Raw genomic sequence first — 17,969 nt, 5'->3', positions numbered from 1 at the left:
TTAAACTGTTCTACCGTAAAGTGCTTGACTTCGCGTGCAGGTAGTCGGGCTACCGAAGCGGTGGTGCCATCCCCTCTACAGAGGATCAAAAATTGTGATGGCATGTCTTCGGATCATCATCAGGGATGTTTCCCAGACCGTCGCCAATAGCCCATTGTGCAGCTCTAGTGCGACGTAAATGAACAACAACAACAACTCTTATAACTCCAAAACCGTTCTCGCTGAAGTTCAGATATTTGTGAAGTTCAGATATATCAGATACAGCAGGTCGTAAGAAAACTTAGACCTCAACTTTAAAAAAATAGTTACTATTTTTTTACTACTTCATTCAAGAGAGGCTTTGAGAAGAAATTCTTTTTCTTGTTTTGACATAACCCATTCTAACTAATGATATTCCATTATATTATTTTTACCCAGCTCTAAAATTTCACAGCAAAAATTGAGTTTGTAAGAATTATTGAGTTTCAATAGATTCTTTTAACCTTTAGGTCTATTTATAGAATGGAAATGGATAGTTTATCATTACCATAAAAATTTTATTTTTGGTACTAAGGAAATTATAAATAACTATAGCAACCCAACTAATTTTTCTGAAACTAGCTATTCTTGCTATTTCATAAATTCAAAGGAAATTTGAAGTAAAACAAGGCTACTAACAATGTTTTCATCTGTAAAAAAATCTATGTAAAGTTTCTAAATAAGGAATTAAAAAATAGTAAAAATTTAAAATGTATCAATTTAAATAAAATTTTAGATCTCTATAACAAGTTAAAAATTAAAATCAATAATGTATACACTCACTATTTGTTCTAACTGCTTAAATAAAATTATTAATAATATTGTTAAGGAAGATTTTATAAGGTTATTACCAATAATAAACCTATTATAGATGTTACCAACCGCAACAAAATTGAATCTATTATATTATCCTTTAATTTCAGCATCTAATTAATAGCATTCCATTTTATAAACTAAAAAATTATGTTTTAATTCATTACTATAATTTAAAAAAAGTATCCTAAATTGTGATTTTGATTAGTGGGGATTTCTAATTAATCTGTGTATTTTTAATAATTGTCTTTATAATTGAAGAAACATTAATTCAAATTAGTCAGAATACCACAAGGATCTAATTTTCGTCACCTTTGGTTGACTTATTTTTACACTATTACGAAAACATTATACACTAAATATCAAATATCTTTAATTTTCAAAATTTTGTAATTTTGTTAAATAATCTATACCCCGAGGAAATAATATTGCCTCGTAATCATGACATTAATATTAAATTTAATTTTTGGGATTCGAGCATTGAAAACGAAGAAAATGTCTGCGTTGTTGACAAGGGGATGATTTTAAGTTGAATATAAATAAGCTAATTGCATGGAACTCTAGTCTTTCCAAAAAAAAAAAAATTAAATACTGTTCTTCGTCAAATAAATAGAATTATAAGAATTTGCAGTAATATTTATTTCTTGATTTGTGTACACGTGAGTAATTGAATATGAAAATAATTCTGGAAAAGCTATGAATTGTTTTAAAAAATGTGATTTAAGCCCAATATGAATATCTGAAGTTAACACCCTTCCTCGAGATGAACTTAAGACTTGATCTCGAATTTAATGAGAAACAGTGGCAAACAAGGGCAAAATATACTATCTAGGCAAGTGATTTAATGCTTCCGGGGTAATTTTTTGTGCAATCACAACTAAGTCAATTTATCTATTAAGAAGTTATTTGTTGTTGTTTCTAATGTGAATTGCCAGTGCTGTCAAGCCTGCACGGTGAAACCAAACGAGTTTAAGACAGAGGGCGAGTTTCTTGCTTTACAGTGATGCCATTTGTAGTCAAGAACACGACTTCAGACATACACGTCACAGCCAGGTTTAGAGGGCGTATCCATTCATACATCCATGTATTCATCCACAGATCGTAATTTTGACCTGACCAAAGAATAATCAATTTCTAATTCATAGGGGTATTGATTTGCTATGGGAACTTTCAGGACTTCGTGAATCAACAGATTTAAAGTGCAGTAACCTCTACTCTACACGGGGTGTCTTCAGTCGACGGTGATCGAACTCACGACCTTTTGGGCATGGGCCAAACGCCCTACCAACCAGGCTATCTCGGCCCTAGAAGTTGTTTAAATTTTAAATAGAAACAAAGCTAGTCGTGATGGCTCACGGGATAGAGCGTTTGCCTTCCAACGAAGTGAACCGGGTTCGAATCCCAGCTGTTGCTGGTCTATACGAATTCCACATCCGACTTTCAACGACCGCAGTGTTGACGTAAAATATCCTCAGTGTTAGAATTCCCATACCATCAGGCTTACCGGGGGAGGTTTTCGTGTTTTTCCTCTCCTTGTAACTCAAATGCGGGTTAGTTCTATCAAAAAGTCCTCCACGAAGGCAAATTTCGCCCAATATTTGATCCAGGAGTTCCTTTGTCTTCTGGATTGGGTTCAAAATTACAAGGCTACGAAGTTGAACATTAGCAATTGTAAACCCAAAATATTGGGTCGACTGTTCAACGACGGTTAGAAAATTATAAAATAAAATATAGAAACAAAGCAAATTCTGACTCATACTCATTTATAAGTCTGATATTGCTATCTAGACAAGTGAGGTATTGATTTCAATGTTTTTTTAAACAAATGAAACGAACACTTCAGTTTGCTAACAGTATAAAAGGCGATTATAGGAAGCCCATTCAACACACAAAAAGACAGGTCTTGTTCTTTTGTACACCAATTTCCTCACAAATGATACGACGAATTTCGATGGAATATTTCTTTTCCCACGCTTAAATATTAATTTGCGATCTCTATTATGAATATATTTTCTCTTTTACATTTTTGAAAAAAAAATTTCAAAAAATGCATACTTAGGGCAATGATTACGGACCACTCAATGTAATATTAGTTGACAAGATAACTTATTAGTTGGCAAGAAAGAACTATAAACTCGGCACAATGCCATTTATTCTATTTACGCAGCTTAAGTTACATTCTCTTCTTAGAAATACAGAGTAATTACGGATCTCTAAATCTAAAATTAGAAAATAATTGAAAGGAATGAAATTGTAATTCGAAATAATTAGTTGAGACTTCCTTTGATGTAGAACGTCACGAAAGAGGTAATTAAAAGTGAAAATAATCCATTATCATTTAAAACTTGAAGACTTGCATGGATTGAAGGAATTAACGTTAGAATATTTTACAACGATAATTGTAAAAGAACAATTAGAAGACTGTGAGAATCTGCCTCTCAGTTAAATTAAGATTTGGAGTCAGTTACAAATTTTCTTAAATTGGATAACGTCAAGTTATCTATTTTCTTTCACAAAGCTACTATTATAGGTTAAACAATAAATCCTATATCTTGAAGCTAATTTCGTATTATAAACTTCTGTATCAACACTAAATTAATTATACTTTTAAGAAACTAAAACTATATCAATGCACTGGCTTGCTCACTACTTGTTCTAAACTGAATATAATGGATCATCATCCAAAAGGCATTGTTGCTTAGTTCAATCTTGGGTCACGAGCTGACCCATAACAGTATATATAAGCACACACACGCATCTACATATATATATATATATATATATATATATATATATATATATATATATATATATATATATATATATATATATATATATACAGGGTGTCTCGTCTCAGTTAAACGTTTCAGAACTCCTAAGAGGGGTAGAGTGCATCCTGACTACTCGAAATCATATTGATATGTGGGGTCGGAAATGCTTTCCAGACGCGGTAGATGGCGCGTTGTACGAAAGTTCCGAGCTTTCCAGTGCGTTGGCCTCCTCGGTCAACGCACTGGTCGGTCGGATGTCTTGATTTTTATTTCTGCGTCCATATGAAAAAACTGGTTTATGACACCCCTGTTGAAAATGCTGAGGAGCTGGTTGCAAGAATCGCAGTAGCTGCCGGAGAAATTCGAGATATGCCTGGAGTATTGCAAAATGTTCGGATGTCCATGCGCCGGAGATGTGAGATGTGCATTGTAGCCGGTGGCAGAAACTTCGAACACTTACTTTGACTCATGTACCTTATGCTTTTTTCAATGTATTATTAAAACGATTTTTCACTTACGGTCTCTTTTCTTTATAGTGCTTCTGCGTACATCACCGCTTCAGGAAAGCATTTCCGACCCCACATTGCTATATGATTTCGAGTCGTCAGGGTGCACTCTACCCCTTTTAGGAGTTCTGAAACGTTTAACTGAGACACCCTGTATATACATATATATATGTCAGCCACCAGGCCAATCGTAAATTATATTTATTAAAGTATTATCGTGAAGAGAGCTGGCATGCATCCAAGTGGTACAAAATCGAAATGCTCCTCAATAAAATTAGGGAAAATCTTGTATAAATATCCTGATGAATTCATAAGTCACATGCAAATAGGGAATTATTATTTCTTAAAACTTGTTCAAAAAATAGGTCAAGGAATTTCTTGGGTTTTAAAAAAAATTAAACAAAATTGCCGAAAATTTGGAAAAAGAGAATAAAGATGTATTTTTTTAAATATTTTGTAAAAAGAAATAAATAAGAAGAAAGAGTTTACCCCAAAAAAAAATATTTTTATTTAAGCAATTAAAAGCCACACAGGGAAAGATTCAGAAAGTAAAAAAATAGGAACAAAATATTTGCACAATATTGATTGCGTTAAATAATATTTCGTTTTAGTCACTACTTTAAAGAAATGATACGGTGAGAATATAATATCTCTATTATACCTTTATTTCCTAAAAATATTTTGTGCAATTATCTTTATTGAAACTGATGATTTGATGCCACTTTTTAATTGATTGATTATTTGATTCCTCCTCAAAGGCTGGTTTTATAACCGTCGTTGAACTGCCGATCCAAATTTTTTGGATTTACGACTACTAATATCCAACTTAGTAGCCTTGTATTTTTGAACCCAATCCAGCAGACAAGGGAGCTCCTGGATCAAGTATCCTGGATCAAATTTATTTCTGCAGAATATTGAAATTGTGCGAAACCATTCAAAGAAAAGAGATAAATATAATTATTCCACGCACACAATCCTACATAAACATCTTATTACAAGAAAATTGTTTAATAAATATTCATGAATTCGAAAACTACAGCTAATGATGGATTAAATTGATTGACATATATTTTTAATTAAATCATTAACTTAGCTAAATAAACTTAATTTTGGAATTTATAAATCAAAGGATAGCTAATAAATAATATCCATTGCTTTATTGATATCGATGTTTCAAAAGTGACACTATATATTAGTGTTCTTTTTTAATGGCTCAATAAAACATGGTCTCAAAAACGTTTTATGTGATAAACGAAGTTTGTGATGAATTATAATTTATGTAATTGTCTTAATATTCTTTTCAGTAATATTTTTGTTCATTTAATTTTAAATATTTGCATAAATAACTTTTGTGACATAAAAAATTTTTGTGCCTTTTTTAAGCTATGAGACCTAATTCTTTACTAATTTGAGACAGAAAGAAACAAATTTTTCCAACACTAACTCTTAAAAAACTGTCTTTAACTCCGACTCCGCAGCCATGCTTTGAGAACTAGAGATGAGTACTGATTCGATGATACGAATCACTTAATTGTTTCGGTGAACTGCAAGTTATTCGAATCAATTGATTCGAATCGGTTGTTTTTATCGAAATAGATTTAGATTATAATGAATAATTGCTTCTTAAATTTTGGGTAGTTTTATTTCACAGTGATGCTATGTCGCCTACAGTTAAAAATTTCTTGTAAAACCAAAGAGTTTCTAAGGCATTCATTATTAAGGACTTAAGATTGTCCAATTTAAAAACTTATATGAATTCAGATAAAAAATAAATAAAATATTTTTGTAGTTTCTTTAAATTTACCATAATTAAAAGTCTTTATAGCAATTACTAACGTATACAATATAATTATACGAAAGATGTAATAACTATATTTATTTACTTAAAAGAATTCATTAATGATGAAGAATAATATTTTTTTTTCTATCGACATTAGTTAAATGAAAAGTAGTGATAGGTAAATAAACTTTTTTCGAGTTTTTTGTAATTTCGAATTTTTTTAAAGCATTTCATTCGAATCAAGTGGTTCGCAATTAAGTCGTTTAAGTCATGTTATTCATATCAGTGATCCAAATTACTAGATTCTAAATGAGATCTGAATCCCTTGATTTGAATCACTGCTCAGAATCACTTGATTCAAATCACTGATCTAAATCACATGATTATATGATTCAAATAGGTGATTTGAATCATTAATCAGAATCGCTTTATTCTAAGAGGGATCCGAATCACATGATTCGAATCAGTGACGTGAATCACTTCATAAGAATCAGTTAATCGAATCATTTGATTTCAATCAGTGATTTGAATCACTTAATTCGAATCATTGATCCAAATGGCACGATTCAAATCATTTATCTTATTTACTTGATTCGAAAAGTGTCTCAAATCACTTGATTTGAATCAGTGATCTGAATCAAGTGATTCAAATCACTGATTCGAATGACTAATCTGAATCTCTTGATTCGAATATTGATCCAAAACACACGGTTCGGATAGTGATCCAAATCGCATGATTCGAATAAATGATCCTAATCACTACATAAGAATCAGTTTTTCGAATCATTTGATTAGAATCAGCAAATTGCGTAACTTGCAAATCATTGATGTAAATGGCATGATTCGAATCACTGATCTGAATCACTTTAAAATGCTCAAAACCAACAAATCTCCTGACACCCACGAGATACGGTCAGTAATGAGTTTTTAGTCGGGAAAAAAAAACTGTCTGCTGTATACATTCTATGGCAGATTTGTTAAGTCACGATTTGTAAAGTATCAAAATTCCCCGCCATGCTGACAGGGAATTTATTTTACTACTTTATGACAGTGACTCTCTCCGCTGCTCAGATCCCAGCTTTATTGAACTCTTTTATTTGGGGAGTTTTGGACCAGTCCTCTCTACTGCCCACTGCGCTGAGTGATTTTCATCTTTACCGATATTTCAAACATCATTTTGAAGGCAATCCCTACAACGATGACAAATATGTGAAAACGACCGTGAGCTCTTGGTTAACGGCGCAGGCGGCAAGTTTGTATGAAGAGGGTATTCTAAATCTAGTCGTTAGGTATGATAAGTGTTTAAAAAAACTTGACAACTGCGCTGGAAAAAAAAATTTATGCAGAATCTGAAAATAAACTTGCTTCTTGAAAATTTACTTTCGTTTGGTTTTTATTTTCAAACTGCTCTTACTTAAAAAACAACCCTCGTGTAATTGTATAAATATTAACTCAATTACCTTTTTTTTTTTTTTAAAAGAATAATGTTCATACATTAGGGTTATTTTTAGCAGCATGCAAAAAAAAAAAATTTCTCCATCGAATCTTTCTCTACACTTCCTAAGATGGTGCCATTTGGTATAAAACTAATATTTGGAGAGTTTTAGCTCAATAAAATAATATTTAGACCCCGCCCTCAATCTTAAAAGTTTGGAAAAACATGAGAGTTCGCAAAAAAATTATACATTTTTTGCTATAAAATACGAACAGATTGTTGTAGGAATACAAATTTGAACTTATTTTATAGATAATGCTTTTCGTGTCATCTTTTATAATTAAGATTCATCTGTGAGACGAACAGAATAAAAAATAGAAGTGTTTTTTGATAATCCTTCCAGTAATATCAAGGGTCAAAAAATAAATAAATCCTTTGTTAACTACGGTAAAATGCCTCAAATAAAATGTATGTTCAAATAAATAAATATTCAAATTTTGTTTACTGAGGAGGTCTTCCTATCCCTTGGATTATAAATTAGGAAGGATAACATGTCTTTTTAAAGTGCAATAAGAAAGGTAGTAAAAGTTTAGTTAGTCACTTCCTTTACCAGAAAAGAGCTGAAATGAGGAGAGAACTCAGACTATTGCTCGGGCAAGGAAATTTTTAAATCATTTGTATTATAAAGCATATGGAAATGTTAGCAAACGAACATCTGATGGCTGACCTTTTTAAACTCGAAAAATTGCAACCCTACAGATATTTAAAAGTTTCACAGTTAATAATTTTTGAATTATAAAATTTTTGTTCCATCGTACTCATTGTACATTTTTCTACATACTTCCGTTATTTCAAGTTTCTAAGTCTCCTAATTTAAACTGAGAAAAACAAATTGTAATGTAAATTAAAAAAAAGAGAAAAGTATAGAACAAATTTGTTATAGCACTTTAAATTGCAAATTGAAATTAAACAGCATCTAACAAGAAAGCTCTTAAAATTGCAACAACTTTCAAACAAATTGGAATTAAAATTAAACGAATTTATTTGTTTTATTATTGTTATTAGTTATTCATTGAAAAATGAGTCTCAGTCATGCTGTTACGCTTTAAGATTTTATACTACAGCACATTTCTAATAGGTTTAACGAATTGCATGTAATTTATTTGAATTCAAATTTATTTTAATGACTTAGTATTTACTAAAAAGGTGTAATTTTTAAAAAAAAATTTTATATGGATTTGAATGATTGTTTTGAATTCTTAGAATTTTGTGTATTTGCAATGTACCTAAGTTAGTAGCGAGCGGAGAAAACCATGTAAGATTGCGTAGCAATTTTTGGGTGTTGGCGAGTGTTAGCGAGCATGGGGAGCAGCCCACTAGTTTGGAGACATTTGTTTTCGTGGAGGACTTTTTGATGGAACTAACCCGCATTTGCGTGACATAAGTCACGCAAATGCTGGTGATGGGGTCTGAGGGTTCGGTAATCTCCATAGTCTCTGTCGGTACTGGGTCCGCTGGGGTGGCGGGAGCTGGTTCTGGAATTGGGCGGGTGGGTTCTGGAAGTGTCTCCTGGCTGGCACTTGTTTTCATCTTTTTCCTCTTTTTCTTGTTCTTTTTCTCAGGACGATCCGGAGGTACTGTAGTGTCCATTTCTGTCTGAGGGTTGGGTGTATTGTCGTTGATTGGAGCACTGCATTCAGTGTTGGTCTCGGGTTCTTTCTCTGTCTCAATGGAAACTGGCTTGGCTGGAGTAGAGGCAGAGGGTGGGAGTCTGTTGATTCTACCACTATTGATATTCATGATTGCAACTGCAGCTGCACTTTCAATTTCATTGTAGTAGAAGTCACCTGTTTGTTTAAACAGCCTGTCGAAGCACCATCGTAGCTTTTGCAACTCTTGTATATCAGTAGTTTGTCCTGTGAGATAGTCAATCAGTTCAGTAAGGCAATGTCGATTGTTAGTTAAGATTTGTCTTGGCGGTAGAAAACGTTTGTCGATCATAGATAACACATCGACTTCGTCCTTGGATGAAGCTAGTTGGCGGCCGGGAGGTAAAACCTTTCCGCCGCGGGCTATTCTGTGGTAAGACATAGCTGATCAGATAACACGTCTTGTCTCGAGCAAGGCTTGAGCGAGAATCCGGTCTAAAATCACTTATTACGTTATCACCTGTAAAGACTATTTACTAAATATTTAATTAATAGAGTGAAAATTTTTTCGTTTTGACATTAATTATTTTAAATTAGGTTTTATGTCTGACAGTTAAATTTGCAGTTTCTGGGCTTCAGTTTAGTTATGAATTTGTTTTTGGTGTATATATAAATAAGCTGAAAATAAATAAAATAAGCAGAATTATGATTTACTTAGAAATTGAAACCAAAAATAGCTGCCATAAGCGTTAAAAAAAGTTATAACGAAAAAATTTTTCTTTATAAAAGAATTTCGTTATTTCATTTTGATTTAAAAAGAGCCATTTGAATTACTATAATGCAATATTTTAAAAATGTTAGTTCTTATCATAATTTGTTTCATAAATAATTTTTTTTTCAAAAAAATATCGTTTCTATTTAATTGGCATTTTACTTAAACTAATTTATGAAAGCATCCGAAAGATTAATTAAGTTATGAAGCCGGATCCAAAAGTATTTAAAATTTATAAAAAGTACTACTAACTAGAAGTTGAAAAAGCATTCATACCTGATTATAAAAAGTTTTAATTTGCGTAACCCCTTTAACTCTTTCTCGGAACCTTAGGGATACACTTTGCTGGCTTGAGGTCAGGATATTAAAAATTTAAAAAAAAAAAACATTTACATTGTTTTATAACTTACCACTATAAAATTTAAATATTTGTTGTCTTGATTTCTATTTCAATGCATAGAAGCATACTTACCTGGCACTGGAGATGCCTTGATCACCAAGGAGGCTCCCCCGAGCAGAGGCCTCTCATTGCACTGCGAGGGGTTGACGTTCGCCACATTCACAAATTGTGATTGCTTGGGGTGCATAATTTTTGGTAGTTGGGACTGCGTTCGCGCTGTCCCTATTAAATGAATATAAGAATAGCTGAAATGAGGAGAGAACTCAGAGTATTGCTCGGGCAAGGAAATTTCTAAATCATTTGTATTATAAAACATATGGAAATGTTAGCAAACGAACATCTGATGGCTGACCTTTTTAAACTCGAAAAATTGCAACCCTACAGATATTTAAAAGTTTCACAGTTAATAATTTTTGTTTCATTGTACATTTTTCTATATACTTCCGTTATTTCAAGTTTCTAAGTCTCCTAATTTAAACTGAGAAAAACAAAGTGCAACGTAAATTAAAAAAAGAGAAAAGTATAGAACAAATTTGTTATAGCACTTTAAATTGCAAATTGAAATTAAACAGCATCTAACAAGAAAGCTCTTAAAATTGCAACAACTTTCAAACAAATTGGAAGTAAAATTAAACGAATTTCTTTGTTTTATTAGTTATTCATTGAAAAATGAGTCTCAGTCATGCTGTTACGCTTTAAGATTTTATACTACAGCACATTTCTAATAGGTTTAACGAATTACATGTAATTTATTTGAATTCAAATTTATTTTAATGACTTAGTATTTACTAAAAAGGTGTAATTTTTAAAAAAAATTTTTATATGGATTTGAATGATTGTTTTGAATTCTTAGAATTTTGTGTATTTGCAATGTACCTAAGTTAGTAGCGAGCGAAGAAAACCATGTAAGATTGCGTAGCAATTTTCGGGTGTTAGCGAGCATGGGGAGCAGCCCACTAGTTTGGAGACATTTGTTTTCGTGGAGGACTTTTTGATGGAACTAACCCGCATTTGCGTGACATGAAAAGGAAAACCACGAAGACCTTCCACGGTTAGACTGACGGCTGGAGGACTCCAACTTATCCGTCTACTGCTGAGGATATTTTACGTCACTCGAGCTTAATCAAATGCTAATTATTCCATCGTACTTTCTGTAAATTTTTCTATGAAATTTCCTAATTTCAACTTTCTAAGTATTATATGTTTATCAAAGCGGGAAAAAAATTCATATAAAGAGAAAAATGAAAACTATCTTATTCATGAAAGTTATAGACAATGAGGTAGATGCTGCAAAGCAGATATTTTGTATTAATATTATATTGAACTATTAAACAAAGTAATTCATTACAATGAGCATATTTCATAAATTTTTGTTAGAACTTTTGTTACAACTTGTTCAAAATGAGAATGACATTTTGAAAATTATATGAATGAACCGTTACATATTCCGGATTTTTTGAAAAAGCTCATCTGATCATCTATTTTTGATGAAAACAGGTTTAATAAAACGGTTTAAAGCAACTATCTTTTTCACGTATGGTGTCCTGAAATTACATACGTAATTTGATTTCTTTTCGGACCAACGTTCTATCAATTTCATTTGCAAAGGAAGTAACTATTAATTCTATGATGAGATGATATTTCAAATCTTTATAGCAAAATTTTTGGTAAATCCTCATTGGATGAATATTTAGATCCCAGATAATACAAAATTTCGTTGTGTTAGCAGTGCAATTTTCATTTAAATAGAATTGCATTATTGAAAACTTAATTAAATAAAGATTAACTAGAATGATTTAAAATGCTGATTAAAGGAATACATTCAAGCAATTTATGTACATATTTTTTGAAAATAGAGACTTCGTATTAAATAAATATGCTTTAAATACAGATTTCTTGTTGAAATAAAATGAAGTATAAAGTTTCCTTTTGCTATTCTTCTAAAAAAATTCATTCACAAGTTCATTGCACGCCACTCTTAATATTTTCTAATAAAGAGATAGTTCAAACAGGAATCCGAGGTACATGAAACATTGGCTCAAATACCAGATAACAAATCAAAATCAATTCCTGTGTAACTTTAGCTTCGATTTTAGAAAATCTGAGTTGTATTTTAAATTATTTAAGTTAAAGTTTAAGAAAAAGAACCATATTTAAATTTCAATATAAAATTTATACTTACCAGTTAAAAGTATATATATATATTTTCATTATTTACCTCATTCAGTTAAAATCATACTTACTTGGCGTCGGAGTAGCTCTGATCATGGAGGGAGCTCTCCTGGTCGGAGGCCATTCATTGCACACCGGATGGCTGACGACTGCCACTTCCGCAAATTGCGGTTGGTTGGGGCGCGTAATTTTTGGTAGTCGGGGACTGCGTTCGCGCTGATCCCTGTAAAATAAATGGAAGTAGAAACTATATGTTCGTAGCAAGTTCCAATTTCTTTCATTGCTAAATAAAAGTACAGAAAAAGTGAGTCCAGATAAACCTAGAATCAGTCTTTAAGTTCCGAAAACTGCAAAGAGAATTCTTAAATATTCAAATGAAAATAAATTATGGGAAGATAACCTAGATTGAAGTTCTCTGCTAATAATTTGCTTGCATTTTAATATTTTGAAGTACTTTTTTCAGCAAATGGGACTTCATGGCTTACTCTTGGTTTGTCTGAACTCATTTTTTCTGTATATTAAATTAATAATGAAGGAGAATTTGCGAGGAAAATTTTCTTCCCTTAATTATTGGGAATTATTGTTTAAAATGTTTTCCAAGTGTAGTAAGTACTAGGTAGGCTTTTGCGTTGCAGTATTTTCTTTCATAATATGAGTGTTGTTTTTTTAAGTATGGGCAGTTTTGTTGTGTACACTAATAGGTGACGCGAGCGTCGCATTGAGTGCTTGTGTCGTGTCCCGACATTCCTTGGAAACAACTGTGCGCAGTTGCAGCTGTGTAGGTAAACGTTACGGTCAGTTCTGTGTATTTAAAATGCTCAAAAACCAACAAATCGAGATACGGTCAGTGATGAGCTTTTAGTCGACAAAAAAAAAAAAAAAAAAAAAACCCTGTCTGCTGTATACATTCTATGGCAGATTTGTTAAGTCACGATTTGTAAAGTATCAAAATTCCCTGCCATGCTGACAGGGAATTTATTTTACTACTTTATGACAATGACTCTCTCCGCTGCTCAGATCCCAGCTTTATTGAACTCTTTTATTTGGGGAGTTTTGGATCAGTCCTCTCTACTGCCCACTGCGCTGAGTGATTTTCATCTTTACCGATATTTCAAACATCATTTTGAAGGCAATCCCTACAAATACGTGAAAACGACCGTGAGCTCTTGGTTAACGGCGCAGGCGGCAAGTTTGTATGAAGAGGGTATTCTAAATCTAGTCGTTAGGTATGATAAGTGTTTAAAAAAACTTGACAACTGAGCTGAAAAAAAAAATGTCTGAATGAATCTGAAAATAAACTTGTTTCTTGAAAATTTACTTTCGTTTGGCTTTTATTTTCAAACTGCTCTTATTTAAAAAACAACCCTCGTGTAATTGTATAAATATTAACTCAATTACCTTTTTTTTTTTTTTTTTAAAGAATAATGTGCATACATTAGGGTTATTTTTAACAACATGCAAAAAAAAAAAAAAAAAATTCCATCGAATCTTTCTCTAAACTTCCTAAGATGGTGCCATTTGGTATAAAACTAATATTTGGAGAGTTTTAGCTCAATAAAATAATATTTAGACCCCGCCCTTAATCTTTAAAGTTTGGAAAAACATGAGAGTTCACGAACAGCGACTTTATGAATAATGAAGCACACATAGCCAACAATTTTTCGTGGAACAGTGATTATATAAATAATCAAGTCTAAATAGTCAACCATATTCCGGTGAAACAGCGACTTTAAAAACAAAGTTTATTAAGTTACAATAAATTTATTACGTTATTACGATATACTTATAACGTTATCACCTATAAAGACTATTTTTTAAAATATTTGATTAATAGAATGGAGATTTTTATCGTTTTGTCATTAATTATTTTAAATTAGGTTTTACGTCAGACAGTTAATTTGTGCCTTGTGCTATAGTTTGGTTATGAATTTGTTTTCGGTATACATAAATAAGCTGAAAATAAATAAAATAAGCAGAATTATGATTTACTTTGAAGTTGGAACTAAAAATAACTGCTTTAAACGTTGAAAAAGGTTATTGAGGAAACTTTTTTAATTTATTAAAGAATTTCGTTATTTTATTTTGACTTAAAAAGAGCCACATGAAATAGTAATGCAATATTTTATAAATGCTTGTTCTTTTCGTAATTTGTTTCCTATATTATTCTTAGAAATATATTTTTTTCATAAAAATATCGTTACTATTTAATTGGTATTTTACATGAACTAATTTCATAAAAGGCAATCGAAAGATTAAGTAAGTTATGAATTATAAGCCAGGTCTAAACGTAATTAAAGTTTATGAAAAGTACTAAATAATTAAAAGTTGAAAAAGGTACATACTTAAAAATTATTACATACCTGATTATTAAAAGGTCTAATTTGCGTAATCCCTTTAATTTTTTCACGGAACTCTAGGGATCCGCGGAACACCATTAGGGAACCGCTGGCTTGAGGTTTTCGCGTCAGAATATTAGAAAAAAAAACCTGTTGTACTATTTTTTAAACTACCGCTTTAAAAATTAAATATTTGTTGTCTTGTTTTCTATTCTATCGAGCTTTAGCATACTTACCTGGCACTGGGGATGCCTTGATCATCAAGGAGGCTCCCCCGAGCAGAGGCCTCTCATTGCACTGCGAGGGGTTGACGTTCGCCACATTCACAAATTGTGATTGCTTGGGGTGCATAATTTTTGGTAGTTGGGACTGCGTTCGCGCTGTCCCTATATTAGGAAAATAAGAATTTACATTACGATTATCGAATTATTCTTAAACTATATAAATGAATCTATTCTTAATTTTTTAGAGCAAACTCCTGATTCTTTAAATGAAACTGCTCTGTTTTGATAATTTTACAGTTTTTTTATTAATTTTAAAATTTCTTTATTTAACCAAGTTTTCTAACATTTTTCTTTATAATGAAAAAACATTCATATCGAAATAATATTATGCTCTATAATATATAAAATTTAATAAAGCGAAATTGATTTTAGGGATAACTTAAAATACACTGTCTGCCAATAAGTCTTTGGACATTATGCAAATGACTATATGTACTGAGACACGTCACGCTCTCTTGGTATGGATTGGAACCCTTGATCCCCATTCATGGTAAGCTTAACACCGATGCCTACTGCACTATTTTGGATGATTATGTACTTCCTACGTTGTGGCAGTTTTACGGGGTGGACCCCTGTTACTTCCAGGATGACAATGCCAGCTGTCATGTTTCGAGGGTCACCAAGGCTTGGTATGGTGCCAATGGGGTTAGTCGAATGGACTGACCTGCTGTTGGAAAGTAGCTGTTTATCAAAAAAGTTAAATAATTACTAGAATGAAAAAGGAGTGTGATGTGCGATTTTCACTGCATCCGGATCAGCCAATCCATTTCCATTGAATGCTTTCGCCAGCGTTCAGGTTCATGTAGGTGGCAACTTATATACGCGTACGTAATTGCGTAGGCATAATAAGTTTAAATAGTTACTCTGAATAAGGGTATACAGTAAAGAAAACTTCGTAAAGACCCCCAAAAAAGAATCGATCCTTTTTTCAAAATTAACTTAATGAATCTATTTACAAAAAAAGATTAGTAGATTAGATTAAAATTTCGATTCGTGAGCTTTTTCGCACATCACTAATGTTAGCCTATGTCACAGGACTTGTTATCGAGAAGGTTTATCCAATAGACTGCTAAAGGAAACATAGCATCCATTGACGATGAGCAATTAATGACTGAGCAGCTTCAAGAATATGTCATGGCGCCCCTTTCGTAGGGGGGTCAGGAAATCCAACATTCCTTAATTTTTCTAGTTTTTAAAATATGGTCTAACTCCACATTGTAGATTTTGTAAATTTTTAGAAAATTTAATTTAAATCTTTCGTGATTTTATCTAGGATAACATTTCAGAAATATGTTTCTCACTTAGGAATGAGTTAAAAGTAGGCGTTACTTGGATAAAAAGAAGGCAGATGTTCTCTCTTTCTTACAGGCATAGCATAGTGTGGATTATTTTAAATTTGGAAACATACATTAAAGTTGTTATTAACTATTGTTTCCATTGAATAATAAGAGAAATAGATATATTTCTGAGTGCATAAAGACAATTTTTTTCCGATTTATTGACAGATTCTTTGAATTGCTAATTATAAAATAAGTTTATAATTTACACTGGAAATCCAACATTCTTCTTTAATTGCTCTAGTTTTTATAATTGTAACAAATTCGACACAGTAGATTTTGTAAAATTTTAGGAATTAAAAATTTATAAATTTTTTTTGTGATTTTATTTAGGATATTATAAAAGTTTGATGGTACGAAGTGCGTTCTTATTTAGAAAATTATTTAGGAAATTATGATTCACACTTCCGAATGGCAAAAAGTAGGCGTTACTTAGGTTAAAAGTGGGTAGGTATTCTCTTATTCCTTTAAAAGAGGGAGTATTAGCAGTGTGAATGATTTCAGATCTTGCAACATGCATTAAAGTTATTTACTGTCGCTTTCAATGGCTAATAGAAATGTATTTTTGGGCAGGGCTAAAAAGAGAATAGAAGGGCTAATTCACTCTTTTGAAGAATCTCTCGGTGCGCCAAACCTCCGATTTTCGCAAAAGTTTGTTTTGTTGCAGTCTAAATATGTATTCAGTTAGTGGGATTATCTTTAAATCTTTGAGCAAATCATCATTTCCAATGCACAAAAATTGACATTCAAAGAAAAAATTTATATACATAATTTATTTAGTAGTAGTTATTAGCGTGGTTCCTTTATCATAACTGTCTATATGCCAAATAACATGTTCTCAATAGAGTTGGTCGAAACGAATAATCTAAGTGATTCGAAACAATGGAATTAGTTCACTTTGGTGATTCGAATCAGTTGGTATTTAATCACATATGGTATTTAATCACTGTATGATTCATCGGCAAGCTCTTGTTGCAAAAGATATGGATGAAGAGTTTCACAACGTATTACAAGACGCTGTTAGTTCAATTAACTACATTAAATGCAAGAGCCACAACAGCCGTCTCTGTTCAATACTTTGCAATGAGATGGGCTCAATGTATGAGAGATTACTGTTACACTCCGAAGTCAGATGGCTTTCACGTGGGAAAATACTACGAAGGATATTTGATTTGAGAAATGAAGTGTACATGTTTTTAATCGAAAAGAAACATAGATTGGCAAGTTATTATATCAGTGAAGTTTGGCTAGGGAAGCTGAGCTATTTAGTTGATATTTTCGAAAAACTTAACGACTTAAATTTCAGCTTGCAGAGTGAGAATTCAACTATCATAACTGCAGCCAGTAAAATTCAAGCTTTTAAGAAAAAGCTTAGTCTCTGGCAAACTGAACTGAATAAAAACAACACCGACATATTCCCTTGCTTTAACGATTTTATCAAGGAAAATAATATAGATATATTTACATTTAAAAACATCATTTCCAATCACATTGAAAAGTTAAAGAAAATTTTTTCGAGAAGATTCGAGGATTTTCCTGAAAACGATCTTGGTTGGATTCGTCATCCATTTTCCTTTGACATATGCAGTTCAACTCTTCAAATTAGTGAGAAAGAGCAATTGATAGATCTAATTAGTGATTATACTCTTCGAAATCAATTTAAGACGCAGCCTTGCCAAAAATTTTGGCTATCCGT

The 17,969-nt window shown here is 31.9% G+C and overlaps 3 non-coding genes across 3 annotated transcripts; all 3 read left to right on the top strand.

Moving 5' to 3' along the window:
- The first annotated feature begins 10,208 nt into the window (after positions 1 to 10,208).
- Positions 10,209 to 10,370, top strand: LOC147806189 (U1 spliceosomal RNA). The gene has a single exon (XR_015428772.1). It is a non-coding gene; the product is annotated as a U1 spliceosomal RNA (small nuclear RNA).
- Positions 10,371 to 12,379: 2,009 nt separating this feature from the next.
- Positions 12,380 to 12,542, top strand: LOC147806188 (U1 spliceosomal RNA). Its single transcript, XR_015428777.1, has one exon. It is a non-coding gene; the product is annotated as a U1 spliceosomal RNA (small nuclear RNA).
- Positions 12,543 to 14,880: 2,338 nt separating this feature from the next.
- On the top strand, positions 14,881 to 15,042 carry LOC122270255 (U1 spliceosomal RNA). The gene has a single exon (XR_006225702.2). It is a non-coding gene; the product is annotated as a U1 spliceosomal RNA (small nuclear RNA).
- Positions 15,043 to 17,969: the final 2,927 nt, after the last annotated feature.

This window comes from Parasteatoda tepidariorum, chromosome 8 (assembly GCF_982258835.1).
Source record: "Parasteatoda tepidariorum strain Cologne lab strain chromosome 8, Ptep-v5.0, whole genome shotgun sequence".
In the NCBI taxonomy this organism is placed as follows: Eukaryota; Metazoa; Arthropoda; class Arachnida; order Araneae; family Theridiidae; genus Parasteatoda; species Parasteatoda tepidariorum.
This window is presented reverse-complemented; position numbering and strand designations above follow the sequence as displayed.